This window comes from Mus caroli, unplaced genomic scaffold (genome assembly GCF_978045245.1).
Source record: "Mus caroli unplaced genomic scaffold, Mus_caroli_1 scaffold_1, whole genome shotgun sequence".
Classification (NCBI taxonomy): domain Eukaryota; kingdom Metazoa; phylum Chordata; class Mammalia; order Rodentia; family Muridae; genus Mus; species Mus caroli.
The window spans coordinates 83,191,472-83,207,104 of record NW_028227256.1 but is presented as its reverse complement, the minus strand read 5'-3'; the positions used below and the strand labels follow the sequence as shown (position 1 = coordinate 83,207,104).

Here is a 15,633-nt window from a genome sequence, read left to right as displayed (position 1 = left end):
ATAAGGCTCCCAGGAATCAATAGGGGTGACCTGAGCTGAGACTCGAGGCCACCTCCTGTAGCTAGGCAGGAATCCCAGTGGATGAATAGGGACACCAACCCACCCACAAAACTTTCAACCCCAAATTTATCCTGTCTATAAGAAATACAGGGACATGGGATGGAGAGACTAAGGGAATGGCCAATCAATAACTAGTCCAACTAGAAATCCATCCATGGGCAAGCACCATCCCTGACACCATTAATGATACTTTCTTATACTTGCAGACAGGAACTTAGCATAACTGTTCTCTGAGAGGTTCAACCCTGCAACTGATTCAGGTGAATGCAGAGATCCACAGCCAAACATTGGATAGAGCTTAAGGACTCATATGGAAGAGTTGGGGGAAGAACTGAAGGCTCCAAAAGAGATAGGAACTCCACAGGAAGACCAACAAGTTAACTAACCTGGACCCTTGGGGGCTACCACTAACTAAAGAGCATGCGTGGGCTGGACCTAGGCCTCCCCGCTCATAGATAGCAGATGTGCAGCTCAGTCTTCATGCAGGTCTAGAACAACCAGAGCAGGGGCTATCCCTAAAGCTGTTACCTGTCTGTAGAGTATGTTCTTCTAGCTGGTAAGCCTTGTTTGCCATCAGTGGGAAAGGGTGGGCATAGCCCACTTGATGTGTCAGGGTCGGGGGATACCCAGTGGGGGGCCTCCACCCTCTAAGAGGAGAAGGGGAGGAGAGATGAAGGACAGGACTGTGGGGGGAATAGGAATAAGGGGCAGCAATTGGGGTCTAAAGAGAATAAATAAACTTAAAGGGGAGGGAGTATGGTCTCCTCAACTCCCAAATGCCCAAAGCTTCATTTCAAATACTCACTACTTCCTGTAGTAGACACTAATCAGGTGCAAAATAGACTCAGTGTGTGAAAGAGAGAAAATATGTAATCATCACAAGATGATTGGAATACTCTCAAACCAAAAAAAAAAAAAAAGTAATGCTTGTTTATGCCAACAACATAAGGAAATTAAAACATTAGTTTCTGGAAGGCCAAACATTGCTGCTATGAGATAAATAGTTAATGGAAGACCACACAGTCAGTGGTTAGGAGACCTTGAGAGTCAAACACCAGCGTTGAATCTAGACTCTTACCTCCTAGAAGCTGTGACTTGAACAAAGCACCTCACCTTTCTTTGCCTTGGTTCCATTACCCATCTAAGCCAGTAAAAATAAAATGTACTGATTAGTAAGCTGTACTGGTTATCCTTAAGATAATATACTACACAGGAAAAAAGAAACAAAATACTAAAGGGGACCTTAGTACCAGTTGATGAGGAGACAGTGGACCTGACAGAAGTAATATCCAAGTTAAATTAAACTAATAATGTTTGTGCACATGTAAGAAAATGTCTTTATTACCACAAACACTCACTGAAATATTTGGAGGTAATGGCTTATGCAATTTACTCACATGCATTTAAGGGAGAAAACTGTATTACATGCATGCATAAAGAAAGGTAGACAGATCAGAGACAGAATAAATGTTAACCACAGGAGAATCTAAATGCAATGTGCACTTTGAGCATTTATGCTAGAGAAAGGAACATTTATGTTTGCACATGAATGCTCACAGCAGCTTTATCCAAACAGCCAAAAAAGCAGAACAATCTTTCCACAGAACGATCAGGCATGCTGCAGAATCCTACTTGGCAATAAAAAAAGGTACAAACAATACACACAACAACCAGAACAAAGCTTAAGGGAATGATACCAGGAGAAAGAAATCTCACAAGTGATGTACTATGTGACTCCATTATGCAGTCCCCCTGAAATGACTAAACTGCAGAGAAGAGCTGAGTGGTACCCAGGCTGGACAGGGGCAGACATGACTGAAGCTATGAAAGGGTAATATGAAGGACCTCTGTGACAGACTCTTCTACAGCTCTACTGTGGTGGTGATCATACAAACCCACAAATATACAGCTCACACGATCGCTAGTGAGTACATGTGAAACTGGAAAAACACCAATACAAAGCACCTACACGTGGCAATACAGAGAGACAGTGGCTGAGATGCCCTGGTTACAATAATATACTACAGTTACTCTAGAAAGAACTGAGTGAAGGGCAGTTGGGTGCTCGCTCTCGCTCTCTCGCTCTCTCTCATTTCTTACAACTGTGTGTGAATCAATAAATATCTCAAACTATGTGTTTAACTCAAAGAGAAAGTTTAAGAAGAAAAAAAGTAGCCAGATGTGGTGGCATATGCCTTTAATCCCAGCACTTGGGAGGCAGAAGCAGAGGGATCTCCATGAGTTCGAGGTCTGGCCTGAGTTCCAGGACAGCCAGGGTTACACAGAGAGATCCTGTCTCATAAAGCCAAAAAAAGGTTTTAAAAACTAGAAACAAAAAGTATAATAAACAATGAAAGCACTAATGGCATTACAATTAGCTTAAGAACAGGAAAAGGCTACCAATGGATATGGTACTTGTTATTCAATACCATTCTGAAGAAGCTAGCCATTGCTACATAAAAGTTGATATAAACAGCATTTCAGAATGATCAGTTATACATGGAATCTACCTAGAAAATCTAATACAATTACTAGAAAAAGCATTGCAGTTGTTCAGTGGTATCAGATACAATATATAAAAAGTGTTTTACTTATAGCCCAGAGGGAATGCTTGTAATGAAACTCTAGAAATTAATTCAAAACCTTTTAGTGGTCAATTAGACATGAAACTCAAGAAGAAGGAATACCTAAGTGTGGATACTTCGACCATTCTTAGAAGGGAGAACAAAATACCCATGGCAGGAGTTTCAGAGACAAAGTATAAAGCAGAGACTGAAGGAATGACCATCCAGAGACTGCCCCACCTACTGATCCATCCCATAAACAACCACCAAACACAGACACTATTGTGGGTACCAACAAGAGTTTGCTTTATCAGGTTGCCCCTGATAAAGCTGTCTCCTGAGAGGCTCTGCCAGTGCCTGACAAATACAGAAGTGGATGTTCACAGCCATCCATTGGGCAGAGCACAGATACCAGAGGTTGTCCCCAATGAAGGACCTAGAGAAGTACCCAAGGAGCTGAAAGGATTTTCAGCCCCCTAGGAGGAACAACAATATGAACTAACCAGTACCCCAAGAGCTCCCTGGGACTAAACCACCAACCAAAGAAAACACATAGTGGGACTCATGGCTCTAGCTGCATATGTAGCAGAGGATGGCCTAGTCGGTCGTCAATGGGAGGAGAGCCCCTTGGTCCTGTGAAGGTTCTATGCCCCAATATAGGGGACTGCCTGGACCAGGAAGGGGGAGTGGAAGGGTTGGCGAGCAGGGGGAGAGGGGGAAGGGATAGGGGTCTTCAGAGGGGAGACTAGGAAAGATAACATTTGAAATGTAAATAAAGAAAATATCTAATAAAAAAAAACTCTACAAAGAACTCCATCTGTATTTTCTGTCTCTCCTTGCACAGCTCACATGCGGTTTCCGCTGGAGATTAATACCTATCTCTAGAAAACAGTAATCTCTACAGAAGCACATCCTCACTCTTCAGTGAGTGCCAGTTTGGGGTCGCTACTTCTTCTTTACTTTGAAGTTCTCGAAAAACCAAAAAAAAAAAAAAAAAAAAAAAGAAGTTAAAGATTCTAAAAGAGATTCAAAATGGTTCCCAGTCTCTCAAGGCCTCAAACATAGTGTTCCTTGGAACACTGGTTCCAAGACCCTTGTGGTACCAAAATCCAAAAATGACCAAGTCCTTTATATTAAATGGGACTGTATCTGTGTCTATGCCCCTTAAACTATCTTTGACAGGGGAAGAGGTGGTTCAATCAGTAAAGCACTTATCCTACAAGCACAAGCAATTGAGCTCAACCCCAGAACCCAAGGAACAAAAGCAGGCATACTACCTGGCACTTGTAATCCCATCATGGGAGACACAAACACAGGATCCATCCTTGACACTCACTGAACTGCCAGACTAGCCTAGTTGGTGAGTTCCAGGCCTATAAGAGACTATCTCAAAGGAGATCGGTGGCCTCCCTGTGTATGATACCAGAGGTCGTTCTCCAGCCACCACACAAACATGCATATAAGTGTACATGCATGCACATGCGCACAAAGAGAAATATATTTAAACACACACATACTTGCATGTGAGAGAGTTATCTTTATATTCAATGTAAATTCTGTGCAAATTGTGTATTGATGACAGAGTAAGAGCCCACACCTGCTCCAGTGCAAATGTGAATGTAATGACTTTGATCTGCTGTTATTGAATCGTTACATATCGACCCCATGGATACTGAGGACAATTGTACTTTGAACAAGCTTAAGCCAGTTCTCAGAAGTGAAGATCTATGGTTTCTTCCTTAACTCTGAATCTCTACTCTTTTCTAGGAGCTTAGACTCCATTTCATCAACTCTTGAGACTCTTAACAGGGCATTCTTCCTCGGACCTCAGAAACATCTGTCTTTGTGAGACTTCTCTCTCTGACAAATTTCAGGTTCTCAGTCAATGAAAATCAGTGCATAGCAGAACCACATTTACGCCAACCATTCCTCATCATGAGTCTCTCACATTAGCCCCAGTTTCAAACTATAGAGCTTCTAAACCACTACCACCTAGACCCACCAGGAGCTACCCTGTCTGCAGGAACAAGGAGAGTGCTAGGACTGTACAGTTGAATGTCTCCCAAGGAGCCTTGTGTCATTAGGAAATGGCCTAGGAAAGGGTCTTATGTCACTGGTGATGAGCCCTGGAAGGGGGTAATGGAATCCTAGCCTCTTTCTGCTTCTTTCCTTTGCTCTCTGGTCATGGCATATGCAATTTAGTTTGCCACGTACTCCCATCACCATGTGACCTCACCACAGGCCCAAAGCAACAGAGCTATATAGTTCATCACAGACTGGATCTCCAAAACTATAAGGCAAAATAGGTTAATCATCTCAGATACTGTGTTACAGTAACAGCTGAAGTCCTAACCCTGAAGCTTCTCAGCACGTAACTTTATTTGGTTTCTGAAGAAATAATTAGTTAAAATGACATCATATAAGAGTGGGGGCATACCAAATGACTGTTGTCTTTATAAAAAGGAAAATTTTGAACACAGACACACTTGCAGAGATAACATCACATGAAGATTAAGGCAAACATCAAAATGGTGTGTCTAAAAGCCAAAGAATGCCTGAGATTGCCAGCAACCTCCTGAAGCTGGGAGAGGGCTAGATGGAACAGTTTCTTCACAGCCTTCATGAATCAATTCTGCCAACACCTGGATGTCAGGCTTCTGGCTTCCAGACTTTTGAGCAATACATTTCTGTTGTGTAAGCCATTCAGTGGTACACTGGACTCTCCAAATCCAAAAGTTTGACCTTGGTGGATTTAACCAATACAGATAAAAAGAACCAAGAAAAAAATGCTGAATATGCATACACTTTTTCCTTGTCATTATTCCCTAAATAATACAAGAGATACTATAACTAACCTAGAAGTGATTTCAAAAGGATATTCACAGGTCACATGAAAATACAGTGTTCCATATAAGGTACCTAAACATCAGCACAATCTTCTAGGCTCTTGGAGCTACAGAAACAAAAGGCTGGAGAGGTGGCTCAGCAGCTAAGAACACTTGTTGCTCTTAAAGAGGACCTGAGTTTAGTTCCCAGCACCCACAAACTAGCTCACAACCATCTATAATGCCAGGTCTAGAGGACCCATCACCCTCTTTGACCTCTATGGACACAAAGCACGCACATGGTGAACATACATAAACACAAGCACAAGTGCTCTTTTGTACCATGCGCACACACACACTAATCTAAAATGGAAAAGAAGCTGACAGACAATTATACTTTGTTATATTGTATTCCACTAGACCAGCAAATTAATTTATTACCATAACCAGGTTCAGAAAATCTAGTGAAAACCTCTCTTTCAACAACTTTTCCAAAAAAGACAAGAAAGTCTAAATAAATAGAAAAAAAAAGTACATAGCAGGGCCTCATTATTAAAAACAGATCAAAGTCTAAATAGAATAACAACTACTTTTAAATTAGTTTTCAAATAACCTCACCAATGGTCACGATGCTTACACACACAGTAAAGAGACAAATGCAGACTTTTTATGTGTGCTAAAGGTTATGCCTCAACAGATAAAGGATTTCTTAATTCATGATTATAAACAATGACCAGCTATACAAGTGAAGGAAATGATTTCCATCCTCAAGCTACTCCCCTACTTCCCACCAAACCTGATAGTGACCAGGAAGAAAAGCAACAGATTTAATATCAAAAGACTAAAATAGTATTGAATACATAGTCTATCTTAAACACATGCAATGTCAAATATCCAGTTTGCTGTGTTAAAACTATTCCAATGCACAGAAGATGAAAAACTTGGGTCTGGGAAGATATTCTATCAGTAAAGTATCTGTCGTGTAAGCATGAGGACCTGAGTTCCAATCCCTAAGACCCATGTGAGGAACAAAAAAAGGTTGGGTCCAGATGCATGCACTTTAACCCCACTGGGGTGGCAGAGATGGAAGGATCATAAAGGACAGTGGAAGACCTCAAGCCTCCAAAGACCTGATGGGGGAGAAGAACATATGGCTCTGCAACAAAGAGCACTGGCTGCTCTTCTGAAGGACCTTGGTTCAACTCCCAGGACCCATATGGTGGCTCACAACTACCTATAACTCCAGTTACAGAGGATCTGACACCCTTTAAGCCTCCACAGGCACTGTACACACCTGCTGCACAGATAAACACTCAGGCAAACACACACACATATATATATAATAAAAATGATAAATAAATCTCTTAAATGCATATCTATCAAAAACAGTAAAAACCGTGCTTATGGTACAATTTAGTAGCATTCTCACTAAAGTTAAAGTGTAATTTCAATTGTTTGTCTTGTTTTTCAAGAACTGTCTGCTCTTCCAGATCTGCTTTTAATTTCCAGCAGCTATATGGTGGCTCACAACTATCTGTAGCTAGGATTCTTAAGAGCACTGCACACACATGGTACATATATATATATATATATATATATATATATATATATATATATATATATATATATATGGAAAACAATCACACACATAAATTTTGTTAATTGTTAATGAAAAAATAGAACTTGGCAGTGGTGGTGCATACCTTTAATCCCAGTGCTCGGGAGGCAGAGGCAGACAGATCTCTGAGTTCAAGGCCAGCCTGGTCTACAGAGTAAATTCCAGGACAGCCAAGGCTACATAGAGAAACCCTGTCTTGAAAAACAAAAACAAAACAGCTACCCAATGACTCTACAGTTGAAGCTGTATCCAAGATAGTGGGATACTCTTGGGGATAGTAAATTAACTGCTAAGATAATCAATAAATGAATCAGCATAAGGTATGCTGACTTCTTTGGAAGGAATTTTATGAACTCAAGATTTAAGACTTCTCATACAATAAACAATTCAATCACAAGCTCTAATAAAGTAACTAAGTAACGTAAGAAAACACTCTATCAATCAATCAATAACCGCGAATTAATTATGTGCAAGATTGTACTAAGTAATGAAGGCAGATTTTAAAAGATGTCTGCCCTGGACCAGACTCATACAGTAGCTAAAGACATACAAAAGGCTGTTTTAAAGCGAGACCCAAAAAAAAAAAAAAAAAAAAAAAAAAAACCACTTCTGCAATTCAATCCAACTCTTTTGTTATCTGCTTTCACACCCAATTCAGCCAAACACGTGCCTAGTGTGCCAAGCCCATGCAGAGCAATACCCAGTCCCTTTGCCCCTCCTGCCCACCCATACACTACATACCCACAGACGCTTCCCTCACATTAGAGGCCTGCAAGATTCCAATCTTCCAAAGCTCATCCCAAATGCTTCCTGTGTCTTTGGAAATCTGTTATGAACAGCACGGTCCCGCATGCTATGCTCTGTAATGGTAATCTTCCCTATTCATCTCCTGTTTTAGTTCTATATTTGTCTGTCTTGCTTGAATCAAGTTATATGGTTAGAAAAAAACTAAATTTAAATTTGAACCATTAGCTATCTGACCTTAACTAAAACAAACTCCCAAGTTTCTTAAGTTTCAGCTCCTGAATATACAAAATAAGGAGGTCATCACCTACTGGGTGTTCTTTATTGAATTGATAGGGGTGTGGGTTCAGAAGAGGAAATGTAAAGAAAGACACTAGGGGTAGAAGTGCCTCAGAACAACAAACAACAAAGGACGTGAAAGCTGCAGCTATTAGGGCTACACCATATTCTTAAAGAGCTAGAGGTAAAATTGAATATATTAAGAAAAGACAGAAAAATATTCAGAAGATCCAAGTAAGGCCCCTAGAGATTAAACACTATGGCGCCTGGGTCTATGAGATGGCAACAGGCTGTTACCAGCCACATCAGCCTAACAACTTGAACTTCACCCCAGGAACCATGTAAAGATAGAAAGAGAACTGATCCCACAAAGTTGTCCTCTGAGCTCTACAAACATGCTATGGCATGTGGGCACATGCACACACATACGTGTCTGAGATTAAAGATATGGTGAACATATCTTTAATAGCATGCCATAGAATAACAGGATAACTGAACTAGTAACAGATTAGATACTGAACAAGGAAAAGACTAGTGAACTCAAAGATACAGCAATGGGCAAAAACATGAATCCAAAGAAGGAAATTAACAGAGCATCTGTGAGCTGCAGAACCATGCAACATAATATATTTAATTATATTTATTTAATATGTTTAATCAAAATCTACAAGGGAGAGGAACAGGAAAGAAAAATACTGGGGAAAATGATAAATACTTTACAAATTTGATAAAAAAAATTACAAAATCAAAATTCAAGAAGTTCAATGATACCAAATACAAGGAATGTAAAGAAAACTACACTAATACATTCCACAATCAATTTGGTTAAACCAGTTTATTAAAGAGGATATCTTTAAAGCAGCCACAAAAATAAACAAAAAACAAAACAAAACAAAAACACATAGTATGTACCAGGAAACAAAAGGATCTTGGCTGCTTTCTCTCTTATCAGAAACAAGTGAGATAGAAAATAATAAATCAACATCTTTTAAGTGATTGATGGGAGAAACAAATCTAAAATTCATTACTTAACAAATGTTTTTCTAAAGCAAATAAAGTGCCTTTTTAAGACATTCAAAGGCTAAAACAATCACCAACAAGCCCCCATTAATAGAAACTTTAAAGGAAGTCCTTAAAGCAGAAATAAAATCATAATAGATGCAATTATGAGATAAGCAGAGGAATGAAGAGAAAATTAATTCAATGCATGTGTAACCATAAAGAGATTTGGCTTTTTGGCAGAGGTGGAGGTGTTGAGTCAGGGTTTCTCTGTGTAACATACATACATACATATATACATCTGATTAAGGCTGAAGAGATGGTTCAGTGGTTAAAACCCTTGCCTTACAAGCAAGCCTGGGGACATGGGTCCAGATCCCAAGAACCTATATAAACACTGGGTGAGTATGGCAGCTTGCCTGTATTTCAAGTCATGAAGGAAGACACAAGAGATGCCCAGAATAAGCCAGACTGCAAGACTAGTCACATCAATGATCTCTGGATTTCAATGAGAGATCCCACCTCAACAATAAGGCAGAAAATCTATAGAGGATGACTCCCCACACCAACCACAGGCCTCATCCAAACACGTGTCCACAAATACACACACATCCACCTATACTTACATGAAAAGGGGGGGGGATAACTGATTCTATGTTTTACACTGGATCTTAGCCAAAAGGCTGAGAAGCAATCTGATTCTGTTTTGTAAAGATGCTTACATATAATAGAAAGTGCCCTGCAGTTGACAACACATAGAATAAGGTGACCAAGAACACAAGTATACAAGTAACCTCAACAACACAGATGATTGATAAGGTCAGTAAGAGGCACAACCAAAGCTCATTCAAAAAGAAACAGCTATCATAAATACTTTCCATTAAAGAATCCAGAATTTAGTCCAACAAAAACAACCTTCCCACAAGGGCACTCCAAACCAGATAGAAACACTAATAAATACTGATAACAGGTAAGGAAAAAAAAAATACCAACTGCATACAAAGTATAACAGAAAACTGAAGGAAAGGGACTGTTTCCTAATTCATCAGGGCTTCCAAATTCATTACTGGTAAACCAAATAGAAGATTTTAAAAAACATAAACTATTTTGCCCCAACTGTGTGAATGAAGCCCAGAGATTAGTTGACGGCTTTGAGCTGAGTGATGGAAGACAGGAATGGTAGGAGCAATGCACAAGTCCACTCACTTAAACAAAGGGGCCAAAATTATGACAACAGACAGCAGAATGATGGTTGCCAAGAGCAGGTGAGAAGAGAGAGGATTGCTCTAGACCTATGCTACGCTTCATTGAAAAGTTACCCCCACTGAACTAAACACTTGTAAATGATTAGGTGTCTGTGGATGGACGCATGCACCTGGAAACCAGCAAGTCAACCTTAGGTTACCCTCAGAAGCTGTCTGCCTTGGTTTTCATTTGGGAGGGCTCGGGGGTTGCTTTGTTTTGCTTGGTTTTCTTTTGTACTAAGCTAGTCTCTCATTGGGACCTGAGGTTCATAGATCACAACAGAACACAAGGATCCTTCTGTCTCTTGAGCACAGCTATTACAAGCACATGACACCAGGTGTGCATTTTACATGGCTGCTTGGGATATGGATCTCAGGCCTTCGTGTGCTGCAAACACTTCACCAACTAAGCTAATTCCCAGCCTGACAGTAGGTTTTATATTATGTGGCTTACTACAACTTTGAAAAAACAGTTAAAAAGAAAAAAAGACACAAAAACTGGTTTCCAAGCAGTAGTACTGATTAAAATTACTTCTAATCAACTAGCCATAATGGCCTCTTTTATATTTTTGGTTAGGAGTCTAGCCCTTAAGAGTTGAGCCATCTCTTCAGTCCCAATTCTTTTTTTTCCCAAATAAAAGAAAAATGAGTACATCTTGCAAGTGGGATATGGAGACTTCTCAAACTATAATAAAGCATGAGAGGCAATGAGATGGCTCAGGAAAAAATGCATTTGTCACAAAGCCTGACCACCTGCGTTCAATCCCCAGAGACCCACCTGGTAGCAGGAGAGACCCCCACAAGCCTACACACACACACACAAATAGATATAAATTTAGTGTTTTTTAGTTAAAATTTACAAAATATAGGGAACAAGTTGAAGAACAAGGAATGAGAAAACAATACAAAGGCTAACCAGTGGTAGAAACACAAAGCATGCTATTCAGACACAAACATACTATGTCATCCCAACCCAACACACAGCCTAAGTCCCTAAGTAGAACCTTCCATAGAGGCTTCTCTTTATTCAAAGCACAAAGAAAAATTCAGCTTGCCTACAGGGTCCAGCAGAATCTGGCCCCACGCCACTGCTCCAGCCCTCTGTCCTACCAGATTGTTCCACGTGGGCCTAGCTCCCTCTCTAAAGCTGTACCTTCTGTCCCTGGTCCTCCCTAGTCACCCTGCCAGCACAGGGTCTCTGCCCTGCTATCTTCAGTAAGACTGGAGCACTTCCTTTCCTATGCATCCTGAATATCTCCATTCATATGCTGCATTTGTGACTTCCCTTAACACATCACAACTGCAGCTATATTGTCTGCTAAAGACAGAAGTCACATCTGAATTCATTCTTAACTCCACAGCCAAGCACAGCACCTGCTGAAGGACTGCTAAGGTCTTCCTACAGCTTAAGTCAAGCAGAGCATCAAAGACTGATAAGCTACACACACACACACACATACACAAACACACACACACAGGGTGGGGGGGGGGGGGGTCATACCATAGATAAAACATAGTAATTGGTTGCTGAGTAACCATTGTTTTTGCTGTCTCCTGACACAGTGCCTGCTACACATTAAACACTCAAAAATAAAGAATATCAGTCAAAGAGCAAAATTTCCACAAGACTCTTAAGTTTCACGTATTAAACTGTAACTCTACTTAAACTGTTGTGTTTCACATAAAAGTAAGACTGACTGCAGAAGCAAAAGACCTAGAACGGGTAAGAACATGGTGTGTTCTTAAAGAAATGGATCAGGATCAGAGTGACTTTAATTTTTTAAATAAGAACTAAACCACGTGAAAATGTTTCCCAAGCCCTAAAGAATATTATTTACAAAATTATTTCGTTCACTCATTTCCCTCCAATACATAGTTTATCTATCCTTTAGAGGCAAATCAACTATGTTCCTGAAAGTCCCATCCCCTAACCTACTACACAGCACTGAATACCTACCACATAGATTGTATTTAATCATATGTCATCTTCTTGTTTTCCCAATGGTGGAATGTGTACAACCTCGTATGTCTTTTAAAACTTATTTCAAGTGCATTAACACTACAGGTGCTTAGTACTGAAACTAAATGATACCATTTTCAATGATGAATCTCAAAAAGCTCCTGAATTTTATTCCTAAATAATTCTGCAAAGTGTTCACAGCTCTGTTTTCACGCCATCATTCTATTAAGAACAGCAATGTCTAAGATCTTCTTGGTGTCACTTGTCCAAACTCAAAAGAGGTTTTCGGTGCCACTGTTATCTTTTGAAGTGTAAATCGGAGATATATTTACACCTGGCCCTATTTAACGGAGTAAATTTTACTTGAAATCTTTCCCAAGATTAGTCAGGTCCCAGGACGTCCCTTCTGTATAAAACTGGAAGCCACAACAGCTAAGATACAATATACTGTCCACAACTCATTCCTAACTGCAAAGCTAACTCCCCGGGAAATAAATGCTCGGTTCAAAGCGTACAGACGCCGGATAAAGTCTATATCACTTTGGAAAGCTCGGGTGATCAGCAAGCGCTGCTGCTCATCACTCCCGAGGCGCCGCAAGCCTGTCAGCCTCCATCAGGACCCACGAGAGAACACGTCCCCAGGTGCCCCAAGCCTCGGGAAGTCGCGGCTTCCCAGACACCGACTCCAGTCCCGTCTCCCTCCTCTCGCACTGAACTGCACTACAAAAAGTTAGGGCCCGCGGGGCGTGAGGAGCCTGAGGCCGGGTCGGGGCCGGCGGAAGGCGACCAGAGGCGCCGGGGTCGGGCGCCCCGTGAGGCTAGGACGCACGGTCCGGGCCGCGGAGCGCGGCGCGGAGGGAAGGCCAGGCCGGACGGCCCGGGCGTGCGCAGGGGGAGGGGGCAGGAGCCTCACCGTCGCTCCCCGGAGGCCGGCGCCGCCGCAGACCCGCAGTTGCTAGGGAGAATGCGCTTCCGGGTCACGAGCGAGCATTCCGAGAGCGACGGTGGCCGGGTTGAGCCAAGAGCGAAGCGCGAGGTTAGTGGGCGGTGGAGGCGGTGGTCGCTGCAGGACCACGGGATTGAATGAGGGGCGGTGCGAGGCTCATCCCGCGTGGGCGGCTCCCGCCTTAGCGACAGCAGCCTTTCTGCCTGGGGTCCCTCTCGCGCTATCTGGATCCTAAACCCACCACCCAGCCGTTGTCACATTGCAGGTTCCACCTGACTTTTGGATGCTCTCAGCACCAACGCCAGCACCTTCCTTGTTACCAAGTCTTTATTCATCCACGCATTGGCCCATCACTCCTTCACTGGACACCTGTACAGGACTAGGTGCATTGTTGGCACGCGCAGGCTGGTAACCAAAAAGGTGACAGTGTCCAGCTAGCTCAGATGAGTGAAGGAAGCTTTAAAGCCTGTGCGAGAAAGGCTAGCCTAGGCAAAAGAAGGGAAGAGCAAAGAAACCTCAACCAAGTGGAGGGGGAGAGAAAGTGGGTCAAGCCATGGAATACCTGCAATGTGGTGTTAAGGCTGCAGGAAGGCAGCATGGCCCAATAGGCAAGTGGATCAAAAATTGAAAACATGAGGACTCTGAACCACAGAGAAGGAAACCCAGAGCGTCCAGGGAAGTATGAAAAGGAAACAAAGTTAGTGAGGAGCTGGTCACAGCTGCCAACTGTTGTGGAGATCATGTGTTCAGTGATGCCAGTAGAATAATCAAAATTCAATACTACAATGTCAAAGTGGGGAGTGGGGTGCACTTCACTGGACTTGTGAGTCTTTTCATGATTGGTTTAACTAGCTGTCTACGTGTGAAGGAGGCCGCTTCATTTTTCTCCATGTAGAGTCAAGAAAAGAAGATATGGGAAACTTCTGGATTTCTTCCTGCTTTAAGAAGCCCCACCTTGGTATAACTTCCATGTTTGCTTAAGGAATGAGCCTGCGGATTCTTATTTTATTTTATTTTTTTCTCGCTCCTCCTCAGGTCCTTCCAGAACCCTTAGCCAAACTTCCGTGTAAGCAAACCTTGCCTGTTCAAAGTGCAGAGAATAAATGGCAGAGGCTTGGGGATTCTGTGACTAGGAAGCAGGCTAGTGGAAACAGGGATGGGGAAATCCAGTAGAGACAAAGAACAAAGGATCGAAAAAAAAAAACAAATGGGGTATGGGTGGGGGGCAGAAATGGGAGGTGAGCTAAGAAAACCAAAAATAAACTCAAGAATAGAATGGCAAGGATAAAGGAAAGAGAGTCAAGGTCATTAGTGTCCAAGACCACATTTTGACTGAATATCTGGTGTGAAAGCTGAGTGCATGTACTATCATGACTCCTACGTGTAGTGGAGCTGAAGGAAGTCCACAGCACACTTTATAGTGGATGGGGGCTAAGAGCTTTGCTCCACATGCCTTTCTGATCCAAGTATAATCCTCCTAGAACAAGGGTGCCCTCAAGCTCTTCCAAAGGATTTAGAAATAATGATTTCCTGCGAGAAACTGTGAGTCTCTTCACGATTGGTTTAGCCAGCTGTCTATGAAAGTAAATCAAGGAAAAGGTTTTAAATATGTGGCTGAAGAATACAGGAACGATATAGTCAAGAGAGCTATCTTAATCTATTCTCACTGCAGAAACGAAATACCAGAGACTGAGTGGTCTGTGAGCAGAGGCTGGGAAAGCCAAAATTAAGTCACACACCCTTGTCAGTGTCTGATGTGAACCACTTCCTGACTGATCATCAGGAATCTGCTCGCCATATTCCCGAAAGACAGAAAATACAAATACGGACTCTAGAATCTATTACAAAGAGACTGTTCCATTCATGGAGACTAGATGCCCATGACTTAATCACCTGTCAATAACTCTGCCTCCCAATACTGTCTCTTTAGGTGTTGGGGAGGTGGGGAAGGACAGACATTCATTCTATAGCAAAGGCCTAGATATAATACAGCAAACCAGGACCAGTAAGTAGTGATGGTTTGATAAAAGTAAGCCATATCACTTGTTTGGTGAATAAAAGGTATAAAGCGACCTCATGATCTAGAGAAGAGAAGGCCCAAATGCATGAGTCGGTGAATTCTGTCTAGCATATACCTTAGAGTGTATTCTGAAGAAGGGTCAGGTGATTCATTAGGCTCCATTTGGTTGGGTTTCTGTTGGATGTCAGTGGTGTCCTAAGAAACGGGAAGGCCTAATTAGCTCTACCCTTCAACATGGTAAGCCTAATCTGTGTTTGGTTTCTGGGTGATTGATAGTCCATTAATGATGCAAAGTGCTTTGAGAAATGTCTCTAAAGACCCAGTATATGAACAGAAGCACAACCCCCATGCCCTGCTGGGATATGAAAAGAGCC

The 15,633-nt window shown here is 41.9% G+C and overlaps 1 protein-coding gene across 3 annotated transcripts in view; it reads right to left on the bottom strand.

Annotated features, from left to right (window-relative positions):
* Dis3l2 (DIS3 like 3'-5' exoribonuclease 2) overlaps positions 1-13,268 on the bottom strand; it is a 357,736-nt gene extending 344,468 nt beyond the window's left edge. For 2 of the 3 annotated variants that reach the window (XM_029476858.2, XM_021163217.2), the window contains exon 1: positions 13,207-13,268. The gene's annotated coding sequence lies outside the window, so the exon portion shown is untranslated. Of the gene's footprint in view, positions 1-12,290; positions 12,872-13,206 lie in introns of those variants that run through there. The other variant, XM_029476861.2, reaches the window with a different exon arrangement.
* Positions 13,269-15,633: the final 2,365 nt, after the last annotated feature.